Below are 16,121 nucleotides of genomic sequence, written 5' to 3'. Positions count from 1 at the left end.
CAGCTTATTTTGTTTTACTGGAGTTTGCAAAGCTCTGAGCCACCAAAAAAACAACCAAACAGAAACAAACAAAAAAAATCCCAGCAATACTCAATTATAGAATTTTGATGTTAAAAAGTAATTTTAAAATCATAGAATCATTAAGGTTGGAAAAGACCTCTAAGACCATCCAGCCCCGCTGTCCACCTACCACCAATATTGCCCATGAGCAGATAAGCATATAACCAGAGAAGATGAATATTTTAACTACTGTGATGTGAATTTCTGGAAGAGGTCATGCAGCCCTATGATTCGCTGTATTTCTCCAGCATTTTCAAAAACACTGTGGGTACACTTCAGATTTCTTCACTCTTACAGATTTGAAGACATGCTCAAAGTTAACACACCTCTTTGTTATTTCTGTGCTACTCGTGGGAACTGTGGAGTATTTCTGACTCTGGTTTAACCTTTTGCCTGGGTACCTTAGCACTGTGACTGAGTGCTGGCCTCAAGTTGGCAGGAGCTGTGAAGGGGCAGAGTGCACCACACTAAGCCTAAGATAACAAGCTTCTCCAAAGGGAGGTGAATAACTGTCTTGTCTTCTACCAATCCAGAGGCAATACCACAGCTACTGAGACAGTATCTCTTAAGCTTTGTGGTAAAATGTGCCAGTGTGATTTGGCTCAATGAAAAAAAGTATTTAAACCCTCTATTTAACGCTTTGACTGAAGTATACTGCTACCTGGACAGTCTAAGTTACATCCCTGAGCAGGGATGAGCCCTCCAGGAATAGCCTTTGTAAAAGTGTCCCTCTTGTAAAGCATGCATGTTTTCCTCATTCACAGCAGGAGGATTTCAGTTTGCGTGCTCAGATATAGAGAAAAGCACTGCGTTAGTTAATCACAGAGCAGATCTACTTCTTCATCTGATGGCCATACTACTTTTTTACTCTTGCTAAGAAGTGGATTGCCTCTTGATACAGTATCTTAGCATCACCCGCATGGTTCCTGCTCAAGGTGCTAGCAGTGTACAAGCACATCTTTAAATATTAGATCCAGAAGAACAAAAAGGCTAGCCATCAGTTGACACAAGCAATAATGAAGACCCAACAGAACTAGCTTCAAGCTTGTTTGGAAGCATCTTGCAGTTTTCTCATCATGAATCAAGGAAGATTCATGATCAGTATGAGGTTTTTTTTGGTACATCTTAGTGGTAAGAGACGTCTTTATAAATACTAACATGAAATTGTAAAAACAATTTGTTATACATCATGCTATATTAGCTGCAGCAAGGTGTTTATTCTTCTCCTTTATGCACATCCTCTTCTCTCAAAATATATTTAGTTACAGGAAAAATAAGTACATACTGTAAGACTGCTTGAAAAAGCCCTGAAGTTCAGCTATATGACAAACAAAACTTTTCCAAGTATTTTGATAATAAATTATTAGATATTATTTCCAATCTAATGTCAGAATGAAGCAGTGGTTTTTAAGATACTCTGCAAAGGAGACTAATTTTAAAATTAAAGATCCACTACCTCGTTAGACCCATTTACTCCCTTACAGAGCACCAGAAAGATCTGTCTTTTCCTCCTCTTGATGAGTCACTGCTTACGACACAGACATTGTGCAGACTTGATGTCTTTATGAAGATTAAGTAGTCCCATAAATGCAATTAGAATGAATATGTACTTGCTAATTTGTAATTGCATTCGGAATAAACTTTACATTAACAGAAAAATTAGAGTAAAAAAAAATTATCTGCCATATTATGTCTGTCCAGTTCATTTCCCTACAGCAGTGGGCAGAGATTCTAAAGAGAACACTCTTCTGATTTCTGCAGTAATCGATTTATGCCTCAAAGCAAAAAGCAGTAGCGCACAGCCAGGTATTTAAGAATATCTCTGAAAATACTGGAATATTTGAGTCATATCTACTGACTCAAATGTATCTCACTGGCTTCATTTTCGCAGTGCCTCTGAACAGCCCAGTAAACAGCAAAAAAGAGCTGAACAAGAAGAGATTCAGTAAGAGCAAACCAAGCTCCTGTCTATTGTTTTTTAAATGAAAAAGGAACATGTTAATAGAAGTGCTGAATTTGGGGTACTAATCTACAGCACATGCAGGTCAAGCAAGGATAGGCAGCCCAACCAGCCCTCCACCAGTTTTTTTCTGATAAATTGATCTTAAATATCCAGACCAAGATTTCTTTTTGCTGTATAGTACTATTTCTTATGCCTCAAAGAAATAACACTTAATATAATTACGCTGAACTCATTTTCTTTGAGAAAACGTGGTAAAAGAGATTTACTATTCACAATCAAGATGATTTCCTTTTGCTCTACATTTTGACCTGATTATATCCACCACTTGAGCAGGAAAATATACTGATTTCTTTAGACTCTCCTTTATTGAAAAGCTATCAAGAAAGCACTATCTTGACTGTTCTGCAGCATGCTACACATTGCTACAGAACTGCAGATGCTTACAACCACACTGCTTGCACAGATCAGTTATCCAGCCAAAAGACAATATTTCAGTTCTCTAAACCAGGGGATTCAATGCTAAAAACATTCAAAATCTTTAGTTTTGTCTTCTATTTTTAATCATACGGAAATATTGAATGCTAATTATGCCCAGCACGCTGTGATTTAAAGTCAAACTGTTAATTACAAGCATTCCTCAGGAACTCTACAGTACATCTTAATTCTTCAACACCAAAATGCACGTACAAGCAGTAAAGAACAAAATACTTTGCAAATTAAGAAGTTCCAGCTATTTTGCATAGAGAAAAATATTCAATGTCTTCGCATATCTCTGTTTACTATTACTGGAAACTACATGTAAAAAGTACACACGAGACCTACACTGCAGGTCAGTAACATAGCAGCAGGCAGACAGCTTGCTCAAGAACATGCAAGAACTCAGAAGAGAAGAGAATTTGGTGCCTTCACCAAATGCGGTGCTTTGCCTGTCAGTGGCCCTGCAGACAAAACAAGAAGAGAGCAGTCACCTGGAAACAGATACGAGTAAAGCATCCTAAGCTACCTGGTTTGCCTTGACAGTGACACTCAAAGAAAAGCCGTAGAAGAGGACTTGAGGATTGTTTAGGGAAAGTTTTCATTAGATACGTTCAGGAATTTACCAAAATGAACTCAATCAGCTGACCACGACAATTGATTAGAATGTGAAGAAGTCTAGTTTCAGTTTTTTTCTGTCACTATCCCATAACCCAGGTTAGAGAACTAGCCTATGGTCTGAGCCTGCTCCATGGCCGGCTCCTCCACAAAACACAGCTTCTGCATCACATCATATCCATGATTCAGAGCAAAACTTCCTCAGCATGGGGTTCAAGTACTTGGAATTTTGGCAATATAAATATTTATATGTAACTATGCAGTTTCTAAAAGGGAAAGCTTTATGGTAATCTAATCTCAAAACCAGAGAAGTTCCTACAGGCAGCCATTGAGGACAGTGGCGGAGCACATTCTGGAGAGAACGTAGGTCTCGATATTGTAGATTATTTACTGGACTGATATTTTCTTGCTCTTCTTGTGTTTTAAAACCTTACTATCACCCAGATGAACTGATTTTTTTCCCCTGAAATTTTGTAGAATAAGAGTGCAACCCACTTTTGATATGTCATCTTTGTGATTACATAAATACAAGGGTTTTGTGAGCTCATATCCATACAGGGTAATGAGAAAGTCAGAACCCAGAAGGCAATAGACAATGTTAAATAAGAATTAAAGATATTCTTGAACACACCAGAACACAACTAGTCATATTGTACTAACAAATTATCTTAAATCATAATGCCTGAGAATCTTTGGATCTAATTCAAGTTTCTTTCCACGCAGGAATTATAACCATGTTTGCTGGTCTGATTTGACAGATACCAATTTCATATTTCACTCAGCAAATGGACCTTCATTTTCTTTAATACATTCTACTCTTCTGGAAAGAAGCTGTAGTATTTATCTAGAATTTGTACCACCTGTGCAAAATAAATCATTTTTTTGTTAATTTTTCTGCTTAAAGAAAAAGGGAACTTAATGTGCTTCTTCAAACATTTTTACATTTGTATCTCTTTCATTGTAATATAAACATCCCTAGACTTTGTTTAAACACCTTATAATTGAAATTCACTGCGCAGTGTCTTCATGGACTTTTCCTTGGGTTCTACAAAGCAAGCAGAGTTCTGCTGTAGACATTCACTCCAAACAAGTTACAAGCAGTTGAATATCCCCTGGATACCAAAAGATTTATTATTTCTTATTGATTTGTGCAGACTGGGATACAGGTTTGCAGACCTGTATGAGAACACACAAAACAAAACTCCTGCAGATCATAGGAGTGCAAATTACTTGAAACATTTCAAAATCACTTTTTTCTGTTTTGCCTTATAGTACTCATCTGTTCACAGCATACCTGGAAAAATAATGAATGCAGTGCATGATGGAAAATGCATTAACTCTAGCATGCAAGATATTTTTACTGTTTATCATCAAATGAAATAAATGCATTGCATGCAACAACAGCAAAGAGGCACAACTGACAAATAAACAAGGAGGCAGAAAAAAAGGATAGGAGTTGCAAGGATGTGTTTGTGGGTTTTCATGCTTCTTTGCTACTTGGATGAACTTATTAGGCCAAGAATCTGTGTGTTGGTACAGTATTTATTACTGTTTGAACCTTATATGTGAAGTCAAGGATAAAGCAAATTTTTTTTTCCAGATATAGTGACATTTGTCCTATTAGGAGTAAGTTAAATGCTAATAACTTACATTAATATTTTTCATGAATTATTCAGCAAAATAATTAAAATTCTAAGTAAGTTCTAAGTTTCCTAGCGAAAGTGATTTTCTAAATTGTATTTTTAAATGAAGTTTAAAATAGAGAGCAAAATTTTATTCTAAGTAGCATGAAGTAAGAGAGCCAATGGATGGTTGTCCAGTTGGGGAAAAACAAGACATAAAGAGCAATGAAAGAAAAACAGAGGTAGAAAAAGAAGTGGTCCTCTAACAAATAGGATTTTGCATTCCTATTATCCAAAGTACTTTGCCCTCAACACTCATAAATGGTCTAGAGAATCAAAATAAATCAATTTTAGCATTAATGTGTTAATCCACTACTGTAGGAAGTTGTACACGTGTTATAGATTGCACAGCTTTTCAGCTTTGGTTATTATTGAAGTTCTACTTTTTCCACTTATAAAATGATGGAATATAAAAGGATACAAATTTTATGTCCCAAACTGGAAATTGAAAAAAAAAAAAAAACTAAAAGCCTTGTCTGCTCCCTGAAGAATTGGTCATACATTGTTTCTCATCTTAAATATACTGTACTTCTATAATTCTTAATACAGACTTTCAACGTAAGTTGATTCCAGTAACTGTGAACTGTACTATAGCATTTATATTACAATTTAGATGCAGCATAAAACTAAATAATATCATTTTTCATTCATTTGAGATGCCTGCTTTTCTACTTCTCTTACCTGAAGACCTGGCTTCATGTTACTTTCAAATAAGAGCCCTTTCAGTCCTTTGCCTTCTGGCTCCATCCAGGTTCATTCACAGCTGACGCGTTCTGTCAAGTTGCACATAAGCAAGGATAAAGGTCCACCTTTCTTGGTTTGCTGCACAAGACTGGCAGATGTGCAACTCTTCCATTTACCAGCAAGGTCTACTACTCATAAGCACTTTGAGATCACCTTTCAACAAGGACTTGTTTACTCAGTCATTCAAAGAGCGTGAATATAAAAGCTAGAAGTGACCACTTTACTCCTCCCTTGAATTTCAAGGCATGGCCTCTTGACAGATAAATTGAAAGGCTAAGTGCAACTTACTGGGAAAGAAAACAGACTTGTTCTAATTCTCCATAGAAATGCTCTTGTCAGGATGTTAATATTAAAATATATGGTGCATACAGTGGCTTCACTGAGTCACATGCACTGCCACTGCCATAACCTCAGCTGCTTGGCAAACTCAGCAGTGAGGTCAGACAAATTTCGTGATTCCACACTTTTGCCAAGAAAATCACACAAGGGCAAAGATCAAATGGAAGCAGCAGCATTTATAGATGGACTGTCTGAGTCTCCACATTCACTACTGAAAAGCAATCTTACTTCTTGTTTTTAATATGTTGCATTTAAGGATGCTACATAACCTGGAAGTTCTTCTGGTCGGTACGTGTTGCTATGGGAACAGAGTTTGTTTCACTTACACAGCTTTCACAGCACTCTTAAAATAGAGGAATTGAGTAGATGCACAATCAACAACTGCAAAACTGATTACTCTTTTCAAGTTCATGTTGAGCAGACCAAGTTTTAGCAGAAGTGAATCAGCAAGACACTTGGAACCTGAAGGTAAAAATAAAATCTGAAATCAATCTTTACTGTCTGAATACACCTTCGCCGGGCATCTCAAATAATATCTTTAAATAAGTTACATAACACTCACTGGATATTGAAATCTCCTTGCTACCCAGTATACTAACATTTCTGAAGTGATTTCTCACTGGAAAAGAATTTTACAGGACAAGATTTTATTTTGCATTTGAAAACCACGGGATTTTAGTAACGAAGCCTGATAAGCATGAGAAGAAATTCTGGCTTTTTTTTTTTTGTCACTTAAAGCAGTGTGAAATGAAAGCATACATTTAAATCATGAGGATGTCTTGCAAGACAGGCATAGCAGGAAAAAAAACCAAAAAACAACAAAACCCAACAACCCATACCAAACCCACAGCCATAAAGTCACTTCCATATGTGTTACCATGAAAAACAATCTTAGTAAAAAGAAAGTTGTAATGAAGTTATTTTTAATGAAGTTATACAATCTGCTTCTGGATAAATCAAAAACAAATTCGATTCAGGAAAACATCAGATTATGAATCTGAAGGTTTTTGTTTGAAAAGGTATAAGACTGTCTGTATGCAGGGTAGACCAAGAGAAAATGCATTTCTCACAATTTCTTAACGTTCTATATATCTGATCACCACCAATTTTCTTTTAAAATTAAATGAGGAAAGGAAACTTTAGAAGGAGAGCCATTTTAATTATTAAATCATGTGCTGTAACAAGGCTTACATGGATTGACCACAAGGAAAATGGCTAAAAATCATAATTCTGTTGTAGCTAACAACAGCAAAAAGCAGCTTCAGGAAGCCACTGTATCTGGTATTGTTCAAATACAATAGATACCATGGGGCAGGGGAGAGAACTGCCCTCATTGCTGTACTTTTCTGGCCACAGAGTGATTTGGAATTCTATGGAAAATTTCACAATAGCTGAGTAACTCAGCCTCTGGAGTTATTTTTTTTATGCGAGAGACATAGATTTTTATTTTCATGAACAAAACCTGTGAAGTTGAGACTAAAACCTGTGACTGAAAAAGCCCAACTCACAAGTAAAGCTGTGTTTCCATGGCATAACACACTGTGACCATAACTACTAGGCTGCCCTCACAGTTCTGAAAGAATCTATGTTCTCAGCAGTGTATTTAGATTATACTGTGGTATATTTTTGTTATATTTTCAGATCTCCAAGTATTTGTGTAGTGCATTCATACATGCAGGAGCAGCTCACTACGAAGCTTATATGAAATGGTTCTGTATTGTCATTCACGAGCTCAATTCTTGACAACCATCCTTAAGGAAGACATGAGAAATCTCAGGAATATTCCACCTGGACTTCATGTCTCACCTTTCTGAAAGGTTTCCATGGCTGCTAGAAACAAGAGTGTAAAACTGTGTTCAAAATGAGAATGTGGAGAAGAGCCAAGTATTGCTTTGCTGTCTACAGCTGCAACTCAGTGTTTCTTCTGCTTTCCCTCCTGCATTAGCACACTGGTCAGTGAGGATGGGGCCAAGAAAGTGCCTGACAGACAGAGAAGTGATGCTGCTTGCAGGGGAATGTCAGTTTGCTATTGGCTGTTAAATTCTGAGGAGGAAAAGAGAAGTTTGCAATGAAGCAGAAAGATGAAGGGGCGGGTCAGGGTGCACTGAAAGAAGAGAATAAGAGAGAATGAGGAAATGAAAAAGACAGCATTGAAATAAAACACCAGCAACCTCATGAAATGAAAAGTACCCCAAGAAAGATACATGCATGAAAAATTCTGTATGCTTGATTAAGTTAGAGATGGACATTCCTCTGAATAAGTTTCAGACAGGAATAGTGTTTGTCTGAATCCAAAATTAATCTTTGCTACCTGCAGAATACACAATACCTGAATTTTCAATGCTTAAATACAAATCGAATCTGTGACTGTATTTTAAATTATAGCTATGCCACAGATACTCAAGATGCTCTGTGGCATTTGACTAATTCTCTTTTATTTCAGCAAAAACAGTATTCTGTTCAATGCATTGCTTTAATATACTTCATTCTAGAGCTGCACTGAGGATAGGACTGACTTGAGAAGGAGCTATTGCTCTCAGTATTACCAAAATAAGCTGATTATGGTAATTTTCTAGCAGCTTAGGTTTTTTACTGTATGTTCATGGGGTATATCACAGGCAAGAGTTTGTTTTGCATAACCAGAAGCCATGTAAACATCAGCTCTTACTCTCCACTCCACAGCTTGTTATTACAGGCATAACAAACTCATGGAATTGACGGCTCACATCTGCTCAGAGGAGACCTCAGCACAAGATTTCACAGCACAGTAAGGAGCCTTCTGCTGGAGACCACTCTAATATACTTCCCTCCATTTGTTCTGTCATATTTTGGTATTCTGCAGCTCCGTTTTTCCCCAGTGCTCTTTGTAAATGAAAAATCATTTGCTTCATGATCCATTTTTGTCTGAGAACTATGCACATCATCATGTTAAAAGAAAAAAAATCACTCAGTGCCAAGCTGAGATGCATCCTTCATTGACAATTAACTTTTGTTATTTGATTATTTAAAGTACATTCTATTTCTTTGAAAACTAAATCTCTGCAGGGCACAAAGGTCTTTAAAACCTAACTCTAAAAGATATTCATAAACATCAATGCTTTTGCCTTTAATGAAGGAATATATATATTTATAAATGTATATATATAGTTCCCAAAATGTCAATAGAAACACTTGACATTGATTCTAGCTCTGGAGTGGAGCAGTCTTAAGGAAGCAAGATCTGAGCCAGCTAAATTGGCTTGAATTCTTCACAAATTTGGCTTAAAGTGGGTGAACTCCTCAGTCAATGCAGTATTTTGGGAAACTGCATTTTATTCTGAAAACTTGTTTTAAGTGATGGCATTTCTGTTCTCTTGGAAGACAGCAGCAAGACAGACCTGAGCACTAAGCCTCCTACACAGCCAGAGACCAGCAACAGGAGGCACAGTAGCTATACTACCTTCTGCGCTTTTGCTGGTATTACCATCATCTGGAAAACAAGGGTTAACAGCAGCTTGCTATAGGAAGGACTCAAAGCTACATATCAAAGATCTCAGGCTCATATGTGCATAGGATTCACGCAGTGTTAATGAAGTGCCATACATTTGATTTCCTTTGTAAAGACTTGTCAGAGCTGTACAACTCTGCCCAAGCCTACAGAAGCAGCCTCAGTTTCCTCAAAGATCAGCACACATCTAATTCCTGACAGCACAGAGTGATCCTTTCAAGAGTTGCTGCCACATGTCTTTTAAGCTTTAAAAAAGTCAACCCATATCCTTAGGAGAACTTACAGATTCTAGTATGAAGGACAAACGCATGATTTTTTCCTGCTTACAACAGTTTGTTATTCTCATCTACTATGAAGACATAAAATAAACAGTCCAGGAATCATCTGAATTTTGACTGTGCTTTAAGACATTGCTAATTAGAGCCTAAGAAAGGCACTAAAAATACCCAGACATGCAGCTGACACCTTCTCGATTCAATTTGAGAACCTTCTGTGCCAACTTAGAAGCAGTGACTAACAGAACCGCTTTTAATGTCTGCTTTTCCACGAACAGTCATGTACAAGAACTACTTTTGTTCCAGAAAGAGATGGATAATTAGGATGAGTAACATTTTTCTCCTCTCCTGAAAACAAATAATTGCTTCAGTCATTAAGGAGTTCAGCAAATAGAGCAGTTTATCCAAAACTTAAAATATCTAAAAAGCAACAATTTCTCATCTATATTCAAGTTTCTTCATTGCAAATGATTTTTTATTTATTTAAATAAAAAGCATTCCTGCTTTCATGGAAGGATGTGTCTTTTGGGTTTGACAAACAAGTCCAAGAAGTAAATTTAAAAAGTACAGAAAAATTTCGAGAACACCACGAGGTCAAGAGGAATAGAAATTTTTGTTCTGTGCATCATACAACAGTTCAAATCATTACATCACATTAAACTGAGATACAATCACAAGATTCACAAGGTCTTCCCATGGAAAACAGCATGAGAGGTGGCCCCATGTGAACCTCATCAAGTTCAGATGGGCTAAGTGCAAGCTCTTGAACATGAGTTAAGGCAATCTCAAATATGAACACAGACTCAGCAAAAAGTGGATATAGAGGGCCCTGTGGAGAAGGACTCGTGGGTATTAGTGGGTGAAAAGCTCAACTTCAGTCTGCAGTGTGTGCTTGCAGCATGGAAAGCAAGACACATCCTGGGCTGCATCAAAATTAGCATGGCCAGGAAGGTGAGGGAAGTGACTCTCCCTCTCTGTTCAGATCCCACCTACACTCAGCTTTGGGTCCCCCAGCACAGCAAGGACATGGACCTGTTGTAATAGGTCCAGAGGAGACCACAGGGACAATCAGAAAAGGATGCCTCCTGGGAAGAAAGACTGAGTAGAGGTGGCACTGCTCATCCTGGAGAAAAGGCAGCTCTGGGACACCTGACTGTGGCATTTCATCACCTGGATGGGCTACGAGAAAATGGAGAGGGACACTTTCAAGGGGAGTAGTGATAAGGCAGGAGTTTAAACTTAGAATACAGATTTAGATTACATATAAGAAACTCCTTACTCAGAGGGTGATGAGGCACTGGCGCAGTATGCCTAGAAAAGCTGTAAGTGCCCCATTCCTGGGGATGCTCAGGGCCAGGTTGGATGGGGCCTTTGGCAACCTAATCTAGTGTGTGACAACCCTGGACTAGAATTCAAAAAGGATAAAACACTTCAAACTATGACGAACAAAAGCGTACTCCTGATTAAGGCTGAACTTTTCGTGAAAAAATTAAATAAGTTGCCCTAAAGGGTCCTTGAAGGTCACTGATTGTGTGTCAATCACTTTCTACACCACACCTTCACTCATCCCATTATGCACTCCTGTCACCTTGTTCTCCACCATCTTTACTTTGGGACCTGAAGGGTTTTAACTGGCTGGCCAGGTAAAGCAAAGCAGCAGTAAACTACTTGTTTAGTAATAAAGCTGCAAAAAGGATTGTGGGAGATAAGCTCGTCGTGATTTTACACAGCCCACACAAGCATTACCTTAAAATATCACTGCAGTGTATTTTTCAGCATCGTTAGTTGTTTATTCAGCTTAATGATCCTTTCCTTTTTTTTTTTCTTCCTTTTGCACAGAATTTCAATGCTGCTTAAGAAATAGAGATTATGAAAATAGATGACTTAGAGCAGCTACAATTATTAGGCTAATAAATAACCTACTGCATTGAAGGTAGAAGTGCCTTCAACAGATTCAAAACACTAGCATGCTGCTGATATTTATGTAGTTAAAAAACACTTGAAGTTGATGTAAAATGAAGTTTCTCCATCACACACTGTATCTACAAATTACAAATTCTCACACTCAAAAACTGTTATGTAAAGAAAAGTGGCTGAATTAGTCCAACCTTTATCAACTCAGATTCACAGACGCTAAGGAAATACTGCAGAACACACAGCGGACATTCAGAACCTCACCTCATTACACCCTCAGACCAATATATGTGGCCATTATGCATATACCACGAAAACCAAGTCCTTAATAAACATCATGGTTTATTATGAAATATATTCTTTCAATTAGAATTACTGACAAAACAGATTAGAAATAAAGATGACTGGGAAGCATCCTATTATTGTTAATGTCCCTGGAAGCACTGTTACCACTGTAATTGGTACTGATGTCACTTCCCAGGCGGTGCTTCGTTATTTACCTTACTACTGCCAACAAGTCACCAGCTGGTATTACTCTAGCTTTGCATCACTGATAATACAGCTAGAGCTCTGTTACCTTTCCAGAGCCAGGGTGGTTAATAATTAAAGAGTGCTTAGATAGGAAACAATGAACTTGTGATAACCTATGGCTCCTCGTTGTTCCATGTAATAATGGCACAAGGGAACACCTTGGCGTGTTACTGCCTACTGACTCCACAGAAGAGAAAAAGATATAAAAAAATGAAATGTCTGTTGACTTTCCCTATTGCTCTTCTCCAACTACAGAAAATAAAGAAACATCCCTTAAATTTATCAGGTAGGATGGTGACTTAAAGCATTCAGTGAAAAAGTGAGTGCTATTGGGTTTTTTTGTGCAAAACAGTGGCTCCCAGCTACCACAGGATATTAGCTAGTAATAAGCAGTATTTGGTCTTATATGGAAGTCAGTTCCTCCAAGATTAAATATTGCTGTGCTTAAAGTAATTACATGGCTTGGAGTGAAACTACCTGCAATACACCTGCAGGAAAAGAACAGAGTTTTTGTCTCATGATGTTTCACTGTGTTCCGTAAGAGTCAGTGCTGATGTGTAAAATAAAGTTCTCCTTACATTGCCAGTCTGGTACTGAACTTCCTGACTAGAATAGGCAAGACAACAGAACTGGAGTTAGAAGAAGTGCCAACATCTCAATTCTTAACTAGTTTCTGAAATAATTTTTGGTTTTCATTATCCTCACTGTTATCATTGCATGGAAGTAATCAACTTATTTATTTTAAGTATTCTTCATAATACTCTCCCATTTAGGTGATGCTAATGACTAAGCTGGTTTTAGTAACAGGTCTGAAAGAGACACCAAGAAATTCTGAGCTACATCTCTGTCACTGTTTGAAGAAAAGCCCCTTGGATAGTGGTGAGTCAGAGGGTCACAAATAAGCCTGTAGGGAGGAATGCTGTAACATGATGCAAAACACAACAGAGCAGCAAGGTCCCAGGCCACAATAAGCGAGGATCCACTCACATGTCACAGCTCAGAAATAAAATTAACAACCTACTTACCTCTGAAAGGCCTGTAAGGACCTTAGCCAGGCATAGATCTCTAAACAAGATGCTCTTGCTTCCACTGCCAACTCTTAAATGAGGTCTGGGAGGGGGTGGATCCTGGCTACACCCCTTCTGATCTCTCAGGTACATTGCATACACCTGAGCTCCCTGGGTTGGCCCCATCTTCCCACCAGATGCTCAATCACTGGTTCTAGCTGTGACTTGCATTTCCACTGTAAAGGGAAAGCTTTACTCAATGTATATCAACAAATGGCACAGGTTCCCTAAATGCTTCCAGGTGGCATTACATCCTAACCTCTTCAAATCTAAGGAAAAAAGATTTGTGGTCCTCTCCCACTCTTTTGCTGGTAAAAAAAAAAAAAAAAAAAACAAACACAAAAAAACAGTATTTTCAGTTAAAATTACAGGAGGTAATTACGAGGAGGCAGCTCTAACTTGAGAGAGGAGTAGAGGGCATCTGGTGGTGTTTGTTGTTGTTAATGTATACCAACAGCAAGGCAATTCAGACCTACATGCAGCTTCACCAGCAAGAATTAATATATTCCATTCTTCTCAACAAACAAACAAAAATGTAACAAACAGAGAAATTAAAATAATGTAAGCACAGAAGCACAAATAGTTCTAGAAGAAATAAGACGGTACAACTTTCTATTGCCAGATGCTGACACTATGAAAATTGCTGTTAATACTGTTATAGTGGTTAAAGATACAAGTGGTACAAGTGCTCACAGGAAGTTGCCATCTCCAAGAGGTACATACTATGGAAAAGTAGGACAGGTCCCACCCCCTCTATTATAAGATACACAACATTGTTTGCTTGAGGAGTATCACAGAATCACCATGTTGTGGGGTTTGAAAGAACTTCTGGAGATCATCCAGTCCAAACATCCTGTCAAAGCAGATTGTGTGCAGTTGGTTGCACAGGGAAGCATCCAGACAGGTTTTTAATATCTGCAGAGAAGGTAACTCCACAACATCTGGGCAGCTTGTTCTACTGCTCTGTAACCCTCAAAGTAAAGAATTTTTTCCTTCTGTTGGTATGGAACTTCTGTATGTTCCAGTTTGTGCCTGCTGCTGGGCACCATGCAGAGAGCCTGGTCCTACCCTATTGACACCCATCCTATAGATATTTAACAGCTTTCATAAGGTCCATGGAGATGAGATCAGAAAATGAACAGAAAGTCTTTTCTTAGTAAGCAGGACCATCGCAGGTGAGCTACATTAATTTCAAAGCAGCATTTCTGACACTGTAGAGAAGATGATTTGATGAATCCAGTTCCAAGCTATCAGATCAACTCGTGAATTGATAGGACATATTCAGAACGAAGTTCATGAGAACAGTTAATTTTAAATCAGCAATGAGGATTCTGGCATTAAGATAAGACTGTGAAGAACTAACACTGAAACATTCTACAGTGTTGGGCTTAGCATATGTGTTGAACAGCGTATACCACTTGGAATTCACACACTGAACAGAGCCAACATCTGTGAGACTCCTTTACTCTAAGGAACTGGGGAACACAATGGTACAATAGAAATGAAAGCCTACACTTAGAAATAAGATCTCTAGTCATGTGGGGGCTATATGCATTTTATTGCCAGTGGCAAAAGCTGAAAAAAAGCTCAGATGTTGTTGTACCTTCTCATGAGAAATGAACTGCAGTATCAGAACTTGCTTGACTGAAAAAAAAAGGAATAAAAGCAAAAGACAACTGTGATATGATATGTTGTATCCTTCCTTACCCAGCTTCAATGCATGGAATCAATCACAGACAAGATTTTAAGTGAGAAAACATTAGAAAAAAAACCAGTACGTGTATCTTTCAAACTAGCACTGTCAGCAAGAGAAGAAACTGTCTCTCATTTCCACCAGCACAAACATGTGGTAAAGCATAACATTGGTGACCTGGTTAAAACTCATTTTTTAAAAAAGTTGGTTTTAACCCACATCAATTTTCCAGTCTGTTCTGATATGCAGCCACGCAAACACCTACACTGGTAAAAGTGGGTAGAAGAAAACTGCTCCCTCTGACAGCAGGGCTGGCTGAAAGTGTAAATGAAACTTAAGACCTTCTGGTGTTTGCAGATTTTCTTACCAAAGTAAAAGTTAAATTGAAAACAGATTAGAGGCCAAGTTCAAAGTTGGTATGAGACACAAAACAACTTCGCAAATTTTAGAGAAATTCATCATAGACTGTCAAAAATCTGTTCCAAGTCACAAGCTATTAGTCTTAAAACTAAATGTACTGCTAATGGAGAGCTGTTGTGTTCTGCTCACTTCTGATCCTTTTTTAAACAAAATCACTGATGGAGAATTATGGACCTTTTTCAGAGTTTACAGGTAGCTGTAAAGAATGTGAGCAGAGATTAGAAAATAAGACTGGCCAATAAATGAATGTCAATATTTGAATGCTTTTTCTATAAGTATTCTGAGAGCTTTAGGAAGAACTATTTGAGCAATGTCAATAACTAATACCACTTTTCTCTGTTAGCTTATTTAAATTCTTAATTAAACTGTTTACTAACCAGCCAGGAGGTACCACTTATAACAGCATGCAACAGACACAGTCCCGTGGTTTAAGAATGACTCTTCTTAGATTCAGAAAATATACAGGAAAATGGAGCATTTAATGCCTTTATTCCCAGTGATGCCTAACAATTTGCCAAATTACTACAGCTAGTTAAAAATCTGTGTAAAGCCTGTACTTAATTGGATGAATTATCACTTAATATAATTTTCACCCCAATGTTTTAGACAGGATGACACGTATCAAATAGCCTGCCTACAGTATTTCTTTGTATGCCCCATAAGTGATGTTCTATAAGGCCAGGTCCTCTTCCCAAAATAACACAATTTCTACTAACTGAAGTAGTAGGAAAGACTCCCAGATGCAAACTCAGGAAAAATGACTGCTCTTTATTGTTTGCCTTGAAGTAATTTAGTCATAAACAGTAACTGATAGCCTTGAATTTCTTACCAAGGAAAGAACAAGGTCTGTGATC

The 16,121-nt window shown here is 37.8% G+C and overlaps 1 long non-coding RNA gene across 1 annotated transcript; it reads right to left on the bottom strand.

The window, feature by feature from the left end:
- Positions 1–569: 569 nt before the first annotated feature.
- Positions 570–13,143, bottom strand: LOC125698878 (uncharacterized). The gene is made up of 4 exons (XR_007379357.1): positions 13,113–13,143; positions 6,207–6,342; positions 5,479–5,570; positions 570–2,961 (listed from the first exon to the last, which is right to left on the bottom strand). It is a non-coding gene; the product is annotated as an uncharacterized LOC125698878 (long non-coding RNA).
- Positions 13,144–16,121: the final 2,978 nt, after the last annotated feature.

This window comes from Lagopus muta, chromosome 11 (assembly GCF_023343835.1).
Source record: "Lagopus muta isolate bLagMut1 chromosome 11, bLagMut1 primary, whole genome shotgun sequence".
Classification (NCBI taxonomy): Eukaryota; Metazoa; Chordata; class Aves; order Galliformes; family Phasianidae; genus Lagopus; species Lagopus muta.
The sequence above is the reverse complement of the archived record's forward strand: the minus strand, read 5'-3'. Positions and strand labels throughout refer to the sequence as shown.